Consider the following 18,302-nt stretch of genomic DNA (forward strand, 5'->3'; position numbering starts at 1 on the left):
GGTGGTGCTGATATGACTGTGGATTATTATCTATTACACAGTCCTCATGGAAGGAGATAAAAGTTCAGTCAGAAGTTGGTGAAAATAAAGAAGTGCTCATTTTCCCATCTAAGTTCACAGATTCTGTGGAGCCCAGACTGAGAACTCTGGCCTTAGTCTAAGCCACCGGGTGTTCTTCCATGCTCTCCTATTAGACATACATATGCATCCAAGCCATCCTGCACTCTGTGGCTAAGGCGGTGTTTCCAAATGCAAAATTTGTTGTCACCTGTCTCTCACACACTTATACCTCAGCCGCCCCATTGCTCTTAGACTAGAGACTGAAAGGCCTGGGTCTCAGCCTCGGGGGTTCTGTGTCCTGGGCTCTCTTGGTCCTCTTAGACCATAGGGGTTTTGCACACGTGTTTCCTGCTGCTAGGAATGTTCTCCATGCTCTTCTTCACCAGTTAATGCTTCCAGATTTCAGCTCAAACACCACTTGCTCAAAGAAGCCTCCTCTGGTCTCCCTGATTAGTTCTGGGTTCCCTGCTGCACCCGAGTCTCTCATTCCTCAGAAAGGCTGTTGCATTTATTTGTGCGGTTCTCTGGCTAATCTCTGTCTGCACCCGTTGGCTCTGGGTTCCATGAGAATGGGATCTACTCTGTCTCCAGGATGGTGCCTGGCACATAGGAGAGGCTCATTCAGAACTAGCAGGATGAAGAAATGAGTGAATGAAGAGTTCCAACAAGCATTTAGTGTCTAAAATCCAGTGGTGTTGTAGGGAGTAAGATCGAGGAGGAAAGAAGAGCACAGAGGCAGATTCGTGACAGCAGAGAGAAGTAATGATTATCTCTTGTTCTCTCGGTTGAGGAAAGAGAAATCCTCAACAGCAAAGAAGTAAATAAAACAGACACCTTCTCCCCTGAGACTTAAGCCTTTCAGTATAACCCAAGAAAGAGAAAGGTTTATGTACGTGGACAGGAACCTGTAATACAGTACCACTGTTTTACAGGACAGAATATTAACTTTCATTCTAAGGTCAACTCTAAATATTAAGAAATGTTAAGTTCCATTATTATATTCACATATTAAAAAGAAAGGTCACAAAAATGATAATCAAGACTTGCTTTTGAAAAGCAATAATTATTTGGAAAATAAACTAATATTGATCTATATGGTCAGATGATTACAGCATGTGTGTTTATGCATATTCGTACATATTTATTTACTTCCTAGAATTGTGTTCTTTAATCTCAATATTTAGATATTTAATTTCCTATTGACATATGTACCTATATATATATATATATATATATGTTCCTTCAACGAATTAACTGAGAAGTAGAATAATCAGTGGGTACCAATGGAGATTATTAATGAGGCCAATTTATGGGTAATTTTCTTACAGACTAGGTGATGGCATTGTAAGATTTCAATCCCACCTCCAGCTGGACATGGTACAAATGCAGGCCTAGGGGATTTGATAGAAGTACATGGATGGATGGTATATATCTAACCTCCTTAATTACAAGATGCCTCAGGTTGACTTCTATAACATAATTTTCAGTATAGAAGAAAACAATAGAATGGGAAAGACTAGAGAGCTCTTCAGGAAAATTGGAGATACCAAGGAAACATTTCATGCAAAGATGGGCTCGATAAAGGACAGAAATGGTATGGACCTAACAGAAGCAGAAGATATTAAGAAGAGGTGGCAAGAATACACAGAAGAACTGTACAAAAAAGATTTTTACAACCCAGATAATCACGATGGTGGGGTCACTCACACTCACCTAGAGCCAGACATCCTGGAATGTGAAGTCAAGTGGGCCTTAGGAAGCATCACTACAGACAAAGCTAGTGGAGGTGATGGAATTCCAGTTGAGCTATTTCAAATCCTGAAAGATGGTGCTGTGAAAGTGCTGCACTCAATATGCCAGCAAATTTGGAAAACTCATCAGTAGCCACAGGACTGGAAAAGGTCAGTTTTCATTCCAATCCCAAAGAAAGGCAATGCCAAAGAATGCTCAAACTACCACACAATTGCATTCATCTCACACGCTAGTAAAGTAATGCTCAAAATTCTCCAAGCCAGGCTTCACCAATACGTGAACCGTGAAATTCCAGATGTTCAAGCTGATTTTAGAAAAGGTGGAGGAACCAGAGATCAAATTGCTAACATCCACTGGATCATGGAAAAAGCAAGAGAGTTCCAGAAAAACATCTATTTCTGCTTTATTGACTATGCCAAAGCCTTTGACTGTGTGGATCACAATAAACTGTGGAAAATTCTGAAGGAGATGGGAATACCAGACCACCTGACCTGCCTCTTGAGAAATCTGTATGCAGGTCAAGAAGCAACACTTAGAACTGGACATGGAACAACAGACTGGTTCCAAATAGGAAAAGGAGTTCGTCAAGGCTGTATACTGTCACCCTGCTTATTTAACTTCTATGCAGAGTACATCTTGCCTGGCAAGTCCCATGAATGGAGGAGCCTGGTGGGCTGCAGTGCATGGGGTCACTAAGAGTCAGATATGACTAAGTGACTTCACTTTCACTTTTCACTTTCATGCATTGGAGAAGGAAATGGCAACCCACTCCAGTGTTCTTGCCTGGAGAATCCCAGGGATGGGGGAGCCTGGTAGGCTGCCGTCTATGGGGTCGCACAGAGTCGGACACGACTGAAGCGACTTAGCAGCAGCAGCAGCAGAGTACCTCATGAGAAATGCTGGGCTGGAAGAAGCACAACTGGAATCAAGATTGCCAGGAGAAATATCAATAACCTCAGATATGCAGATGATACCACCCTTATGGCAGAAAGTGAAAAGGAACTAAAGAGCCTCTTGATGAAAGTGGAAGAGGAGAGTGAAAAAGTTGGCTTAAAGCTCAACATTCAGAAAACGAAGATCATGGCATCCTTTATGGCAAATAGATGGGGAAACAGTGGAAACAGTGGCTGACTTTATTTTTCTGGGCTCCAAAATCACTGCAGATGGTGATTGCAGCCATGAAATGAAAAGACGCCTACTTCTTGAAAGGAAAGTTATGACCAACCTAGATAGCATATTAAAAAACAGAGACAATACTTTGTCAACAAAAGTCTGTCTAGTCAAGGCTATGGTTTTTCCAGTGGTCATGTATGGATGTGAGAGTTGGACTGTGAAGAAAGCTGAGCACTGAAGAATTGATGCCTTTGAACTGTGGTATTGGAGAAGACTCTTGAGAGTCCCTTGGACTGCAAGGAGATCCAACCAATCCATCCTAAAGGAGATCAGTCCTGGGTGTTCATTAGAAGGACTGATGTTGAAGCTGAAACTCCAATACTTTAGCCATCTGATGCAGAGAGCTGACTCATTTGCAAAGACCCTGATGCTGGGAAAGATTGAGGGCAGGAGGACAAAGGGACGACAGAGGAACAGATAGTTGGATGGCATCACTGACTCAGTGGACATGAGTTTGGGTAAACTCTGGCAGTTGATGATGGACTGGGAGGCCTGGCATACTGCGGTTCATAGGGTCGCAAAGAGTCAGAGACGACTGAGTGACTGGACTGAACTGAATTGAACCGGGGTCAGGGCTTGGTAGCAGGTACTGAGATGTGTGGAAATCCCATAACAGCATTGGGTCTGTTTTCTTATATGATTGGATGCATTCTTACTGAGCTTGGATTGCTGTATGGGGTCTCCTTTACAGGAAAAAGGTGTGAATAGTAGTCCTTGGCTGGCAAAAGGCAGGGCATTTTTAATCTGATGGCCCACAGTAGAAGATGAATCACCTGGTACTTACCCTGCACACGCTCTGCATGTGAGGCAAAGCCTGGAGCAGCAACTCTGGAGGGGTTGTTCTCTCCAAGATGTTCCAGGAAGGACAGGAACCACTCTGCATCTCTCAAACACTGTTCAAGATTTGGATGCAAACAAAAAGTTAACTGATAGGCTCGTCTGTTGCTCATCTCTTACTTAAAGTAAAACTACATAGAACCCTCCTTCCTTGAGGAGGAGGCGAGTGCAAGCCGGGAAAGTGATTGACTGTGTGGACTGGAGCCGAGGGCCTGGGCTCCAGCCATTAGTGATTGCTTGGGCCTATCTTCATTCCATTTTTTTTGTGCTGAGTTTGGACTCAGCAGCCTGAAACAATGCCAGTGAAGCTGTCACACGTTGTTGTGTCAAAGGGACTCAAGCATCTTTGGGCTGGGACCCCTGAAATGATGGAGTGCTATGGTCTTCCTTCTTAATGCTCATTTAATGCCTATTCAGGGAGCACTTTATTTACACATCATTTACATGCAATTTTGGGTGAAAATTCAGTATGCTCTTGCATGGGAGCCATATTTTTATTTAAATAAGATGAGCCGTTTATACTCTCCGTGCAGGGCCTGTGTGTATATTTCTAAACTATTTGCAGTGAGAATTTACCATAGAATTACATTACAATTTTTAACAAAAATAATGCTCAGGTTTCAAAGGAAGAAAAATAGGTTGAAACAAGAAAAGATTTATATAATTCTTAAGAATAATTCAGAAGAATTACAGTCTTATGTAAGTAAGCTTTAGCCTAGAGGTTAATTACCTTATCTATGTCTTAGGTTGATAGATAGTAGAAATACAAATGCCAATATAATACAAACCTTGGAGAAGTCAAATCATTATGTATTATATTTACTGGACAATTTCTGAGATTATTTATATTGTTTCTGATTCCTGGTTCATAGAGTTAAAAAGCATGGAATGAGGCTTTATGCATATACAAGAATAATCCAAATATAAAATTAAATATCATAGAAAAGAATAGTAATGGTTCATGGAGATCCCATCATACCCAGATATTGAAACAGAAGAACATTCTTTTTCAAGTCAGAGTTTTATTATCTTGAAGCAATGACTGGCAAACCAATGAGGTGTCTTAGTAGTTAAACAAATAGAGACCCGTATTTCACTTACTTATGATGCTTATAAGTGACCAGGGCGAGAATTTTAAAGCCATTATCACAAGGATAGTATCAATCACTCCTAATCCATTTCTGTTTTTTAATGGGTATGTAAAGCAACAGAACATGTAATTCATAGACAGTTCTTTTAATTAAAGTTGGAGATAAAAGAGTTATTTGGGAGCTGTTTCTCTGAATGAAGCTTATTGATATTTTTAATTGAATTCTGAATTGAATTTCCAATAAACTGGAATGCAGGGATTTCTCTCCAACTACATGGAATATTTTAGAGATTAATGACCAATCATTTTAAGAGTCAAACGGACTTGAACCAGCTTTTGATGTGAGAGAAGGAACCACTGTATTTCCATTTTAAGTGTTTATTCAGCTGTGGTTTGAAACACATTAAGAATAAATTGATTTCAAAGTTAAAGCTGTTGATATTATTAATTTGTAGTGTAGTTGGCAATTATTTAACCTGTGTAATAGCTCCTGTGTCCTATGCCAGCTTCATTTCCACACCTATGGCTTAGAGATGCCATTTCCCCTTAGTAATTATGAAGCTGGAAAGGACTCTTTGCACCTGGTTCTTGGTGCTTTTTGCCACTCACAGTGTTCCATGAATATAAAACCCTGGCGTTTGGTTGATCTGGGGGAATGTTCATTTCTGGTCCACACATCTCGTGATAGCATGTGGAAATGGGCCTGCATTTTATAGATGACTGAAGACTGCGAGGGGATTTGTAGTCCCTGCATAAAAGGTATTATAAAGTGGCAGAAGAAAAAAATGGAAAATACAAAAATGCGAAGAAAATTCCCCCAACAGCACAACAAAAAGATTTTATATAGCCACGGATAGCCCTTCTGCACCCAAATCCCACCTGAATGGAGGTGTTTATTCACACGCCTCATGGACAGCCCAGTGCAGAGCTGCTCTGGAGGAAACAGTGACGCAGGTCTCTGGCTTGTTTAACCTCCCAGGTCAGCACGCTCCTCACCCCTTCCCCACTAGGAGCCTCACTTCCACTCTTCTTCCATGTCAGGCTCTCAGCGTCCCTTTCTCTGTTTTAATCTTTGTTTAGGTAGCAAAGCCTGCTCGCCAGGACCCAGGGGCACAGATCCCAGAGGAGCTGTTACTCAGCCCAGAGACATAGCAGACTGTAAGAATTCCGACAGATACTGTAAGGTCACTTAATCAATTGTGTGCTTTGCTCATTTAGGCTATAATTTCACACACAACCTTTCAGCTCACGTAAAGCAAGAGAAATGACAACTGGAGGCACAAGATGTAGGAACTGAGGCCCTGAAGAAGGAAGCTGAGATGAAACTTTGTGTATTTTCACTTGTTCATCTTTGTTAAAAATTGATTTCACAAAGAGTTTCTTATTTTAATCTTATAGAACCAGTACTTGGCCTCGTTGATCGTCTCTCTATTTTGTGTTTGTTTTCATTTCATTCACTTCTGGGCACTTATATTTTTAACAACTTCTTGTTTTTTTTTTCTCTCCTGTTTTAAATTGGATACTCAACTCATTAATTTTTGGTTTTTAAATTATCTAACCATAAGCATTTAAAGATATATTATACATTTCTCTCTATGTACTATTTTTGCTACATCCACAGGGTTTGATGTGTAGTATTTTCATTATTATTAATTTCTGAGTATGTCTAAATTTCCATGACTTTTATTTTGAGTTATTAGAAGTTTGATCTGAAAAGTTTCAAGTATGTAGTCCCCACCCCCACCCCACCTCACCCGAATTGCAATCTTTTTGCAATTGACTTCTGATTCTTCTGTATTGAATTGTTTTGTGGTCAGAGGGCAGGTTCTATTTGACATAGATTTCTTGAAATTTGCTGAGACTTGTTTGGCCTAAAATTGTGGTCAGTTTTTATTAATGTCCCATGTGTGTACTTGGGAAAAATAGGTAAATTGTCAGATCCAGGGTTCTATTTGCACCTAACGAACTAAACCTGAAAATGATGTTGTTTAGGAACTTCCCTGGTGGTTCAGTGGCTTGGACTCTGCGTTCCCAATGCAGGGGTCCTGGGTTCAATCCCTGGTTGGGGAACTAGATCCCACACACCGCAACTAAGAAGATGAAATGAAAAGGATGTTGTTCAGCTCAGCTCTGTCTGTGCTGGCTCTTCTCTCTTTGCCCCTCCAGATGCCCTTTCTAAGCTTTCTCACCCTACTTTGTGCTGCAGGAGGCTGACCTGTGTGAACTGCACCAAGGACTCCTCACCCCTGGCTCCCTTGGCTCAGCAAATGGGCATGTAGGTAGGAGATCAGAAAGAGATGGAGAGAAAGGTCAGAATAGTAACTCATCCAGCTCTCTCCTTCTGGGCCGTTTTGGCAAAGACTGCAATCCTGCAATCCTCTGAAGAATTCCACTGAGATTGTCAGGCAGGGGTGTTGGTGACCGAGTGCTTTAGGCCTAGGCGGGATAAGCAGCCTTGCTGCTAGCCCTGGCTGTTCTCCATCCATCCCTGCTTGGGGTCCCTTAACCTCGCCACACTTTGTGAATATGTAAACTCTCTCTTCACCTCATGTGAGTGTGGCATGGCTTTTCTGCTAAGATCTGACTGATAGCGTCCTGGGTACACTTTGCCTGTGTGACTTAACAATAACTGAGAGGGATGGAATGAGATCTTCCATTATGACAGTGAGCTTGCTAAGTTCTATGCTTTCTGTATTTGGGGGCACTTCTTTAAAAGTGCATGTAAGTTTAGATTTGCCCTATCTAGTGAAGTGAATCTTTTATTATACTTTTTGGATTCTTTAACATTCTTAATCTCAGGGTTAGTCTCAGGATTCTTTGACATTCTTAAGAACTATTGAGAACCTCAGAGATTTATGCTTAAATGGGTTATATTTAGCCATATTTACCATGTTAGAAAATAAAACTGAGAAAAGATTATTAATTCATTAGAAAATGACAATAAACATTACATGTAACACAACATTTAAAACATTTTAACATTCTATTTTCTGAAAAAAATTAGTGGAAAAAAGTGGCATTGCTTTATATTTTTGTAAATCTCTTTAAATTCTGGCTTATTTAAAGATAACTAAATTCTCATTACTGCTTCTACATCTAATCTGTTTGAATGTGCGGTTTTGGTTGTGGGTAAAGTATATGAAAAAAATCCAACTTCATACGGATATGTGGTTGGAAAAGGCAACAGCATTGTCACAGCCTTTTAAGACAGCCATGGACATTCATGTTTGTTACCACTCTGAAACTCAACAAGGGCTTCCCAGGTGGCGTGGTGGTAAAGAATCCACCTGCCAATGCAGGAGACACAGGAGACCCAAGTTTGATCCCCGGGTTGGGAAGATCCCCTAGAGAAGGAAATGGCAACCTGCTCCAGTATTCTTGCCTGGAAAATCCCATGGACAGAGGAGTCTGGTGGGCTACAGTCTGTGAGGCCACAAAAAGTCAGACAAGATTGAGTGACAAAGCACAGCACAGCAAAACTCAACAAAGGGTGGTTCCTTAAAGGTTAGTTACAATGTGAAATCTGAAAACAGATCAATGAACTTTTCATATTCATTAAAATTCATTGATCTGTCTTGCACTTTGAATGGATCTCTTGCCCCTCCATGATTTTATGTTGTTATTCATTGTTGTTTGGGAAATATTGGTTCACTGAGCCGTGCACATCTTCTAAATGTTGACACATTTTGTTATATGATATAAAACCCTCCATATTTGTGTTGTGCATTGAACATAAAGAACCAATTCTAGCTTCCACTCTGCTTCCAGTTTACTGTCCTTAGACAGTTAGTTTTCCCATGTGTAAAATGAAAGTGATGAATATGCTTTTCTCGCAGTGTGTCTTGGAGTAAGAAATGATGCCATGGCATGAGGGCATTTTGTGAGACCTCAGATGCAACTGAAACAGCTTTAAAGATGGAAAGTTTAGAAAATTGTGTCCTCATTGTCTTTTCTCAAATATGTTTAGATGTTAGCATTATTAATAAACACAATGATTATATTATCATTAATATTCTTCTATTCAAAAGTAATTGGTATAATATTCACTTTTTGCCATGGAGAATCAGCAAAGTATTGATAATTTGCATTTTGAGTGAATAAAAGAACACATTTGGCTCATTGATGTATTTGTTTTTCTTGAAATTAGCTCTCTTTTTTTGGCTGCTTTTAATTTCAGCAAAGACGACTTTAAATTTATTTTTATATATTTGTTTATTTTTGGATGTGCTGTGCAGCATGCAGGATCCTAGTCCCTGGATCAGGGATGGAATCAGTGCCCTCTGTAGAGGAAGCTCAGATTCTTAACAACTGGACCCCCAGGGAAGTCCCTTGTATTAGCCCTTTCTGAGAGAGGCTACTTTCACTAATCAGTGTTGACCTTTTCATTGTATGGATAAGGTGGATGAGAATCTAAGAAGGTCGGTGACTTCCCCAGGGACCTACGTTACGTGAAAGGCAGACTTAGGTCAAAGTCTTCATTTTCTGACTGTTTGCCTCACTATTCTGTTTCTCAAAGTTCTATTGGTAACATTTTGAGTATCTTCAGAGGGAAGAAGAGAATGTATATGTATTTTTTTAGTTTTTAGGTTTCTGAAATCCTATCATCTGTTCCACTGATTCTTTCCAATTCATGGCAACCTTTTGAATACTTGAATTTTCTGGTAGCACCCGTGAAGGTAAAAAAAAAAAAATTGAAAAAAATTTTAAACAGTCATCACATTATTTGCCTACTCTTTTAGCACCAAATGCTGTTTGCATAGACTTGTTAGCTGGCTGGTCTATACAGTCTTTTAAATTTATCGGCAAGGCCTAGTTTTGCATTGAACATGGGACCTCTTCTAGGCTGGCTTGACGTTACCCTATACCTGTTTCCTTCTACTGACAGGAACTTGTACCAGTCCCCAGGCTGCCTACTGTGACGCGTTCAGCTCAAGATTTCACCCGGCAGACATTGCTAGTATGTGTTCTCAATTACAGCAAAAGTACAGTTTACACACTGGTCGAACTTTGATGGCACCCCTGGCAGGGTTCAGGGTTCACCAAGGTACCGTGAACACAGCAGAGAATGAGTGGGCTGCAAGCGGTTGCCATAGTGAAAGCCCTAAGGATGTCAGGCCCTGTCTCACTGCCTCTGCGTCCCCCAGCTCCTTTCTGAGGGATCAGTGTGAATTCCTGTACAATCTGTCCTTCCCTGTCTCCTGAACTAGCCAAGAAACAGAGTGAAGATTCAATATTATCTCTCCATCACTCCTTTGCTTAGTCAGTGGGGTTTAGGATAGATTTTCTCTCTGCCTGTCCCAATAGACACAATCAGATAGTCTCATTTGTTCATAAGGCACATTAACATCCATCAACTCTGTGGCCCAAAGAGAGGACACTCAAGTGTCCGAGTTGCTTGTGGACTATCTTCTCCACAACCCAGGCTGCCTCCTCATCCCCAACCCCTTTCCATGACTCAGCTGGCCTCTTCCGATCCCCCATGTGGTCTTCAGGGCCTAGTTTCTGCCCTAATTTTGCTTGTGCTCCTCTCCAAGGTTGGCGTCTTAACTTTGAGAGTAGGCTGGGACAAGGGGGTGGGGCTGGGTTGGGTAGGGGGAGTGGGACTGAGAATTTTTCCTCAAGTGTTGGTTTATTTATAGAGAAAATATTGAAATTCATATTCCAGCCCTAGTGAAATATTTTCTGGACTCATTACCAGGAAACCCCCCTGCCCCCTGCCCCCCGCCCGCCCGCCTACCACACACGCGCACGTTGAGTTTGGCCTAAGGGGCAAACTCCTTATGAAGGATATGCATGTGTGTGCTAGGTTGCTTTAGTTGTGTCCAACTCTTTGTAGCCCTATGAACTGTAGCCCACCAGGCTTCTCTGTCCACAGGGATTCTCCAGGCAAGAATACTGGAGTGGGTTGCCATGCCCTCCTCCAGGGGATCTTCCCAATCCAGGGATCGAACTGGCATCTCTTTCATTGCAGGTGGATTCTTTACCACTGAGCCACCGGGGAAGCCCATAAAGGATATAACTTGGGGCAAAAGGACACATTCTAAACATTAGCCCCTAGACTGGACCCAAATAAACATCCTTTCCCCCTAAAATCAGAGGATGAGATGGTTGGATGGCATCACAGACTTGATGGACATGGGTTTGGGTGGATTCCGGGAGTTGGTGATGGACAGGGAGGCTTGGCATGCTGCGGTTCATGGGGTTGCAAAGAGTCGGACATGACTGAGTGACTGAACTGACTGACCCCCTAAAATGAAAGTGAAAGTCGCTCAGTGGTGTCCAACTCTTTGTGACCCCACAGAGTGTAGCCTGCCAGGCTTCTCTGTCCATGGAATTCTCTACGGAAAAATACTGGAGTGGGTAGCTGTTTCCTTCTCCAGGGGACCTTCCCAACCCAGGGATCAAACTCAGGTCTCCCACATTGCAGATAGATTCTTTACCACCTGAGCCACCAGGGAAGCCTTTTCCCCCTAAAAGAGTGAACAAACAAAAGCCGCTCCCAACAACAAATTGCAAAGCAGTCTGACAAACAACTGGCAGGTTCACGGACTCATTTTTGCAGTTAATGATACAAATAACCAAATCTGACTGAGTCTTGAGCCATTCATTCGGATGCAGAAAATCCTCTACGGTGTGAGAGAGACTGAAGGTAAAATCACCACCAAATTACTTGAAGAGAAAATGAGTCAAACGCCCAACCAACCAAACAAACAAAAAATATGGAAAAGAAATAGCTGAATACACTGAGTTATGTAAGAGTCTGAGAAAGAATTCATAGGGTTTCTGGAAACACAATTTCATCAAGAGCTGAAGGAAAATGAAAAGGAAGACAGCGGGCGTAATTGCTGTGAGCAATCGTTTCCTGCTGAGACAGAAGAGTTTTACCATCAGCTCCGTGAGAATACATCCAGGCAAATACAGAAAACATGGAAATAAATACTTCTCATAAAATCAGGATGGGAGGACAAAAGGGCACCCAGAGACAGGCCACGTGTAGCAGAAAAGAGAGTGGGCAAAGGCCAGATAAGGTGATAATAGAAAAAGGGAAGTGAGAAAATTACATCTCTGTGGGCATCATTAGGGTGAGGGAAAGCAGGCAAATGGAAGACGCTTAAAATGTAACAGAGCAAAGCATCCAGAACACCGCAGGTCAAATCCTGTTAGAGCAAATGGTGTCACAAAGAAAATCTCTTTATAACAAAAGGAGGAGGAGTGTAAGCGCCCAAGGGAAGGTGGCAGCTGGAAGTCAGGAGAATTGGGTTGGGTTTCTGCTGCTTTCACTGCCTGGCTCCGTTTCGGGTCTGCTTGCTAACTTTTTTTGGTCTGTAACATTGAGGACTTAGCCCTGAGGAGTAAGTAAGCTTTTGGCACCTGGTCCCTTTAAGAATACGGTAAAATTTATAATCTCCTGGGACAAGTTTACATGAGCTTAAACTAGATATTTCATATTTCCAGAGGGTCATGTATATTCAGAAAGGGGATACTGGACTTTAGTATCACAACATTGACTGGTCTCTTATAGCTTTTCCAGTTTGGATAACCAGTGGTTCTATGATTTCCAGAGTGTTGAGTGTCTATTATTTGGAGTAATATTTAATTCAGCATAACTCCAGCACAAGACAGGCTGTTGGAGCTTGCATAAAGAGTCCTACAATTCAGTGGTGAAACTCACACAAGGAAGGCAGTGCAGGGATTAGTAAGTGGTTTGCCATGCTTCAATCTTTCTCACTTAGCAGTACTGGATTTAACCCACTCTCTATTTCAGCGAAACTTAACCTCCTGGCAGGACTTGTCTTGGCTCAATCCTCTGTTTTTTTTATCTCCTGCCCTTTGTCTTGCCCCATCATCTCACTTTCCTTTTCTCTGAATTTCTCACCCTCTTTTCTCTGACTTTTGCATGAAGGGATGAAGTGATTAGAGCTAGTGCCTTGAAGGTAGACTCGAGAAAAAACTTTCCACGTGCCAGAACTAGTGCCAGGGCAGGGAGAACTATAAAGAAGTGAGACAGAACCTCCACTGCCAGGGAATTTTCAACGTAGTTGGGAAGATAAGATATGAACACATGAAAAGTGAGATGGTCATAAAGCATGAGATTTTAAGAGAGACGATGACAGGACAAGAAGTGTCTTCAAAGAGTATATCTGTCATGTGGAGGAACCTTGAGGGGCTGCTGCTGCTGCTGCTGCTAAGTCGCTTCAGTCATGTCTGACTCTGTGCGACCCCATAGATGGCAGCCCACCAGGCTCCCCCGTCCCTGGGATTCTCCAGGCAAGAGGGAGGTGCTGGCAAATCCAGTGTCTGGTGAGAGCCAGCTTCCTGGATCAGAGCCATTGTCTCCTCACTGTGCCCTCATGTGGCAGAAGGTCCGAGGGATCTCTCTGGGGTCCTTTTTACAAAGGCCGCTGTGAGCGTCCTTTGGTAACCACAGGGGATTGGTTCCAGGAGCCTCCTTTAACCTGAAAATCTGCAGATGCTCAAGTCCCTTACATAAAAATAGCACAGGAGAATAAGCCCTCTGAGAGCTCCATCCACCTTCTGACCTAATCACCTCTCAAAGCCCCCATCTCCACATATCATCCTGTGGGGGATTAGGTTTCAATAGCTAGGTGGTGCTAGTGGTAAAGAACCTGCTTGCCAATGCAAGAGACATGAAACTCGAATGATCAGGAAGATCCCCTGGAGGAGGGCCTAGCAACTCACTCCAGTATTCTTGCCTGGAGAATCTCAAGGACAGAGGAGCCTGTAGGGTGGCAGTCCTTGGGATCACACAGAGTTGATCGTGACTGAAGTGACTAAGCTTGCACATATACGAATTTTGAAGGGACAGAGACATTTAGAATAACATTTTTATTCAAATTCATCTTGGTTCTCTCTTTTCCAGGACTCTGGCTGGAAGCACTGCCTCCCAGTCTGTAAGTCAAATTACAATATAGAAGACAATGAACTTGGTAGGCCACATAAAACGGAGCCAACTTTTGGGGTAAGGAAAACAGCATTTTTTTTTTTACATCTACTAGGAAAAGAAAGAAAAGCTGGAGTGGCTACTTTTTTACAAAGTGTTTTAAAATTTATGATCATATTATTTGCAGTGCCGGGTCTTCGCTGCTGCGCAGGCTTTTCTCTAGTTGCGGCAAGCAGGGGCTGCTCTCTAGCTGTGTGTGCAGGCTTCTCGTTGCAGGGCTTCTCTTGTGGAGCACAAGCTCTAGGGCACTCGGGCTTCAGGAGTTGTACCTCCTGGGCTCTGGAACACAGGCTCAGTAGTTGCGGTGCACAGGCTTCGTTGTCCCAAGGCATGTGGGATCTTCCTGGATCAGGGATTGACCTCATGTCTCTTGCATTAGCAAACAGATTCTTGACCACTGAGCCACCAGGGAAGCCCTGGAGTGCCTAATTTTTTTTTTTTTAATTCATTCATTCAGTATTCATTGACAACTAATATGAGTCAGGTGCTGTGCTCCACTGTGGGGACACAGCAGAAACAAGACAGGTAGCTTGACCCCTTGAAGCTTAGAGAAGGAAAGCCAGACACCAGCCTACGCTCTGTATGCAGAAGATGGTTGACTGCCGCACTGTTGCTGCCCCTGATTTCAGGTCGATTTAGAGGCTTGATACAACCTACCTTTATTCTATCAAGAGCTGTTCTATTATTCAGTTGGTGGTTGGTTAGTGAGGGCCACCGTGAGCAGCACTTATCCAGGAGCAGAAGCTCTTATTCTGGAAAATGACAAACACACCGAGAGAACATATAAATCAAAGCAGTAAGTGGAATTTCAGCATTCGGTTCCAGATTAATGAAGCCAGCAGTGCAGCAAGAATACAACATGGGAATCTTCCTAAGTGTTGGGAGAGGTACATTATAGCGATTGGTGGTTTTAACCAAGAATACAAATAGCAGGTAGGAACAAGTAGGGCTTTTGAAAAGATGCCCAAATCTAGGCAGCACAACAAGAGATAAATAAAATACACAGTAAAGAGGCAAAATAATAAAATACTGTAATTTGGCCTCCCAGCATGAAAGAGGGAAGCTGAGAGTAGAAGAATGGATTAGAATTCATGAGTCATTTGTTTGGTTTTGAACTGATGGAGCCCTGGCTGGTTGGAGAGGCTGGAGCAAGCTGATTGTTCTTCCTTCCAACCTTGGGACCCCTGCAGAATGTACCAGCTTTCTTGGACTCTCTCCTACGAGGCTAACCATTTTTAAAGCAACAATTTTGGGCCCGGCACTGTGCTTAGGTGTTCATGTGTATTACCCTTCATCTTCACAAAGTCTCACAAGGAATAGATGAGGATTCCAGCACTCAGAGATATCTCTAAGGTAACTCAGCTAGTGTGGAGGACACAGCTAATTGCCGTCTTTTCGACTCTGTTACTGGCTCCTCTCATGTCCCAAATGGCAACCCACTCCAGTGTTCTTGCCTGGAGAATCCTGTGGACAGGGGAGCCTGGTGGGCTGCCGTCTGTGGGGTTGCACAGAGTCGGACACGACTGAAGCGACTTAGCATGCATGCATGCGTGCATGTCCCACGGCTTCATGTGTCTTTTGGCGTTTGACAAATGACCTCTGGTTGAGATGCAAAGCAAAAGCCTCATAAAAGTGAGCTCCGGGGAGCCTCACTGTCTACAAATATCCTTTCTCATGGATAAAAGTCAGGGACATCCTTTTAATTACCTACTTCTGCTGCTGCTGCTAAGTCGCTTCAGTCTTGTCCGACTCTGTGCGACCCCATACACGGCAGCCCACCAGGCTCCCCCGTCCCTGGGATTCTCCAGGCAAGAGGACTGGAGTGGGTTGCCATTTCCTTCTCCAATGCATGAAACTGAAAAGTGAAAGTGAAGTCGCTCAGTCGTGTCCAACTCCTAGCGACCCCGTGGACTGCAGCCCACCAGGCTCTGCCGTCCATGGGATTGTCCAGGCAAGAGTACTGGAGTGGGGTGCCATACCTACTTCTGGGGCTACCTTAAATCATGATCTGTTGAAGATGTGATTTGAGAAACAAGTTGCTTCTTGTAGTGCCAGAGAGTAGAAAAGTGCTTAAAGCCAAACAGAACCAAGCCCCACATCAACTGGGGGTGTGTCAGAGGGAGCCTGGAGCCCACTGAAAGAGCTTCCATGACAAAAACTGAAAGTGTTTGAGTGACAAAATAAAGTAGTGTTGGATTATAATCCGAAGTATAAAATTAGTATCCAACAGTCCAGACTGATATAAATAAAGGATTGGGTAGATAAACAAATGGAGGGAAAGACACAAGTGTCCTATGCAGAATAATTCCAAATAATCTATGTAGGTTCCTCAACCTCAAGGATGTGGCTTTAGCTCCTCCCTCCTTAACTCTGGGCTGTGTGCAGTGACTGCTTTCCAAAGAGCACAGGGTGGGAAGGGGTCAGAGACAGTAACTTCATAGTGGAAAATCTGACATACCACCTCTGCCAGATGATCAAGGTCAACATCAACAGTATAAGTCATGTGGTTTGTACACACTCTTGGAATCGTGGTCTTTCTCCCAAACCCGCATAATCCCTATAGAAGAGCATTCTACAAAATAACTTCCCAGAACTCCTTGAAACTGTGGAAGTCCTCAAAAACAAAGAAAGTCTGAAAAACCGTCAAAGCCAAGAGGAGCCTAAGGAGACCCCACATTAAATGTGATGGTGGGCTGCTGTCTATGGGGTTGCACATGTGGGGTCCTGGGTGGAATCCTGCAACAGAAAAAGAACGTTTGGTTAAAATTAAGGAACTCAGAATAAAAATATGGACTTTAGTTAAAAATGACATATCAATACTGGTTCTTAAATTGTTATGAATGTACCATGTTAGTGTAAGATGTTAATAATAGGGAAAACCTATTATAGGGTATATAACTCTATAACTCCATAACTCTATAACTCTTTTACTTTTCTATAAATCTGAAACTGTTCTCAAAAGTAAAGTAAAGTCTATTTTAAAACCAGGCGATTACATTCTGTTATCAAGATATTTTGAGTAAGAATTTACAGTGCCTCATGTGGACAGGAAATATTGTCTCTGTGATGTTGTTTATTGCATCTCCAGTCCTGTTCCTGACCTTGAGTGCAAGCCAAGGTTTGGTGAAGGGAGCTGCGTCCTAGGAAGTAAGTGGGCCCAGGAAACTAAGCCTCATTCCTTCTTCTTCTTCTTTTTTTAAAATTATTTATTTATTTTTGGCTATGCTGGGTTTTTGTTGCTGTGTGCAGCCTTTCTCTAGTTGTGGAGAGCGGGGGCTACTCTCTAGCTGTAGGACACGGGCTTCTCACTGCAGTGGCTTCTCTTGTTGCAGGGCACGGGCTCTAGGCGCACAGGCTCAGTAGTTGTGTCTGTCAGGCTTAGTTGCTCCATGGCATGTGGGATCTTCCTGGACCAGGGATTCAACCTGTGTCCCCTTCATTGGCAGGTGGATTCTTTACCACTGGGCCACCAGGGAAGTCCCCTCATTCCTTCTTTATCTCTAAGACTCTTGCAGCTGAGTAGCATGTGCTGTCTGTAGAGGAGATCAGGTTGAGGTCTTGAAGCTGCATTGTCTGGGGGTAGGGCTGGGCTGGACAGGATAGTGAGAGCAGCCTCAGAAGCCAGGCGGGTTTCCTGCCTTTCTCCCCACCACACTCATGGGCTCACTTTTATGCCTGCATGGCCCCTTCCCAGAAGGCCCTTGTGCAGTTGTGTAAACCCTAAACCTATCTTCTGTTCTCCCTTCTATTTATTTAAACACGTCTTCATTGCGCACTAATGATGTGCCTTGCATTGTGCTAGGTGTGGGTCTAGAACACCTTATATCTGTAAGAAAGACGGATGATTAAGGCAAATGGATGATTACAGGTTATAAGCCCCTTGAAGGAAACAGAGCACTTAAATAGACCATAAGGGGTTATAAGCCCCTTGAAGGAAACAGAGCACTTAAATAGACCATAAGGGAAGGGGTTCCAATTGAGATGGGATAGTTAGCAGAGGCCTTACTGAAAGGAGGACACCTCAGCTGGGCCCTGAAAGATGACGGAGAGAAGTCACACACAGCTCTTACAGAGGGAACCGCATGTGAGAGGCCTCAGAGGCAAGAAGGGATTTTGTGTGTTGGAGGAACTGAAAGATTTCCAGAGAGGATGAATGTGGGGAGGGAAGGCGAGGGGCACAGAGGGGGCTGTAGAAATGAATCCAGCCATTACTTGATGGCCAAACAGACACCTCACACGTAACCCACCTACACAGACCTGCTAGTTCTTTCCCCCAGACATGGCCCATCTTGCTAAGTGGCACTGCCCTCCACAAATCAAGGGGTTATCTTTGCTTCTTCACTTTCTCTGGTCTCCACATCTGCTCCTGTGGTCGTTCCTGTCGGCTCCACTCCAGAGTGCGTCTTTCTCGCTATGTCCACTGCCGCA

Source organism: Bos javanicus, chromosome 2 (assembly GCF_032452875.1).
Source record: "Bos javanicus breed banteng chromosome 2, ARS-OSU_banteng_1.0, whole genome shotgun sequence".
In the NCBI taxonomy this organism is placed as follows: domain Eukaryota; kingdom Metazoa; phylum Chordata; class Mammalia; order Artiodactyla; family Bovidae; genus Bos; species Bos javanicus.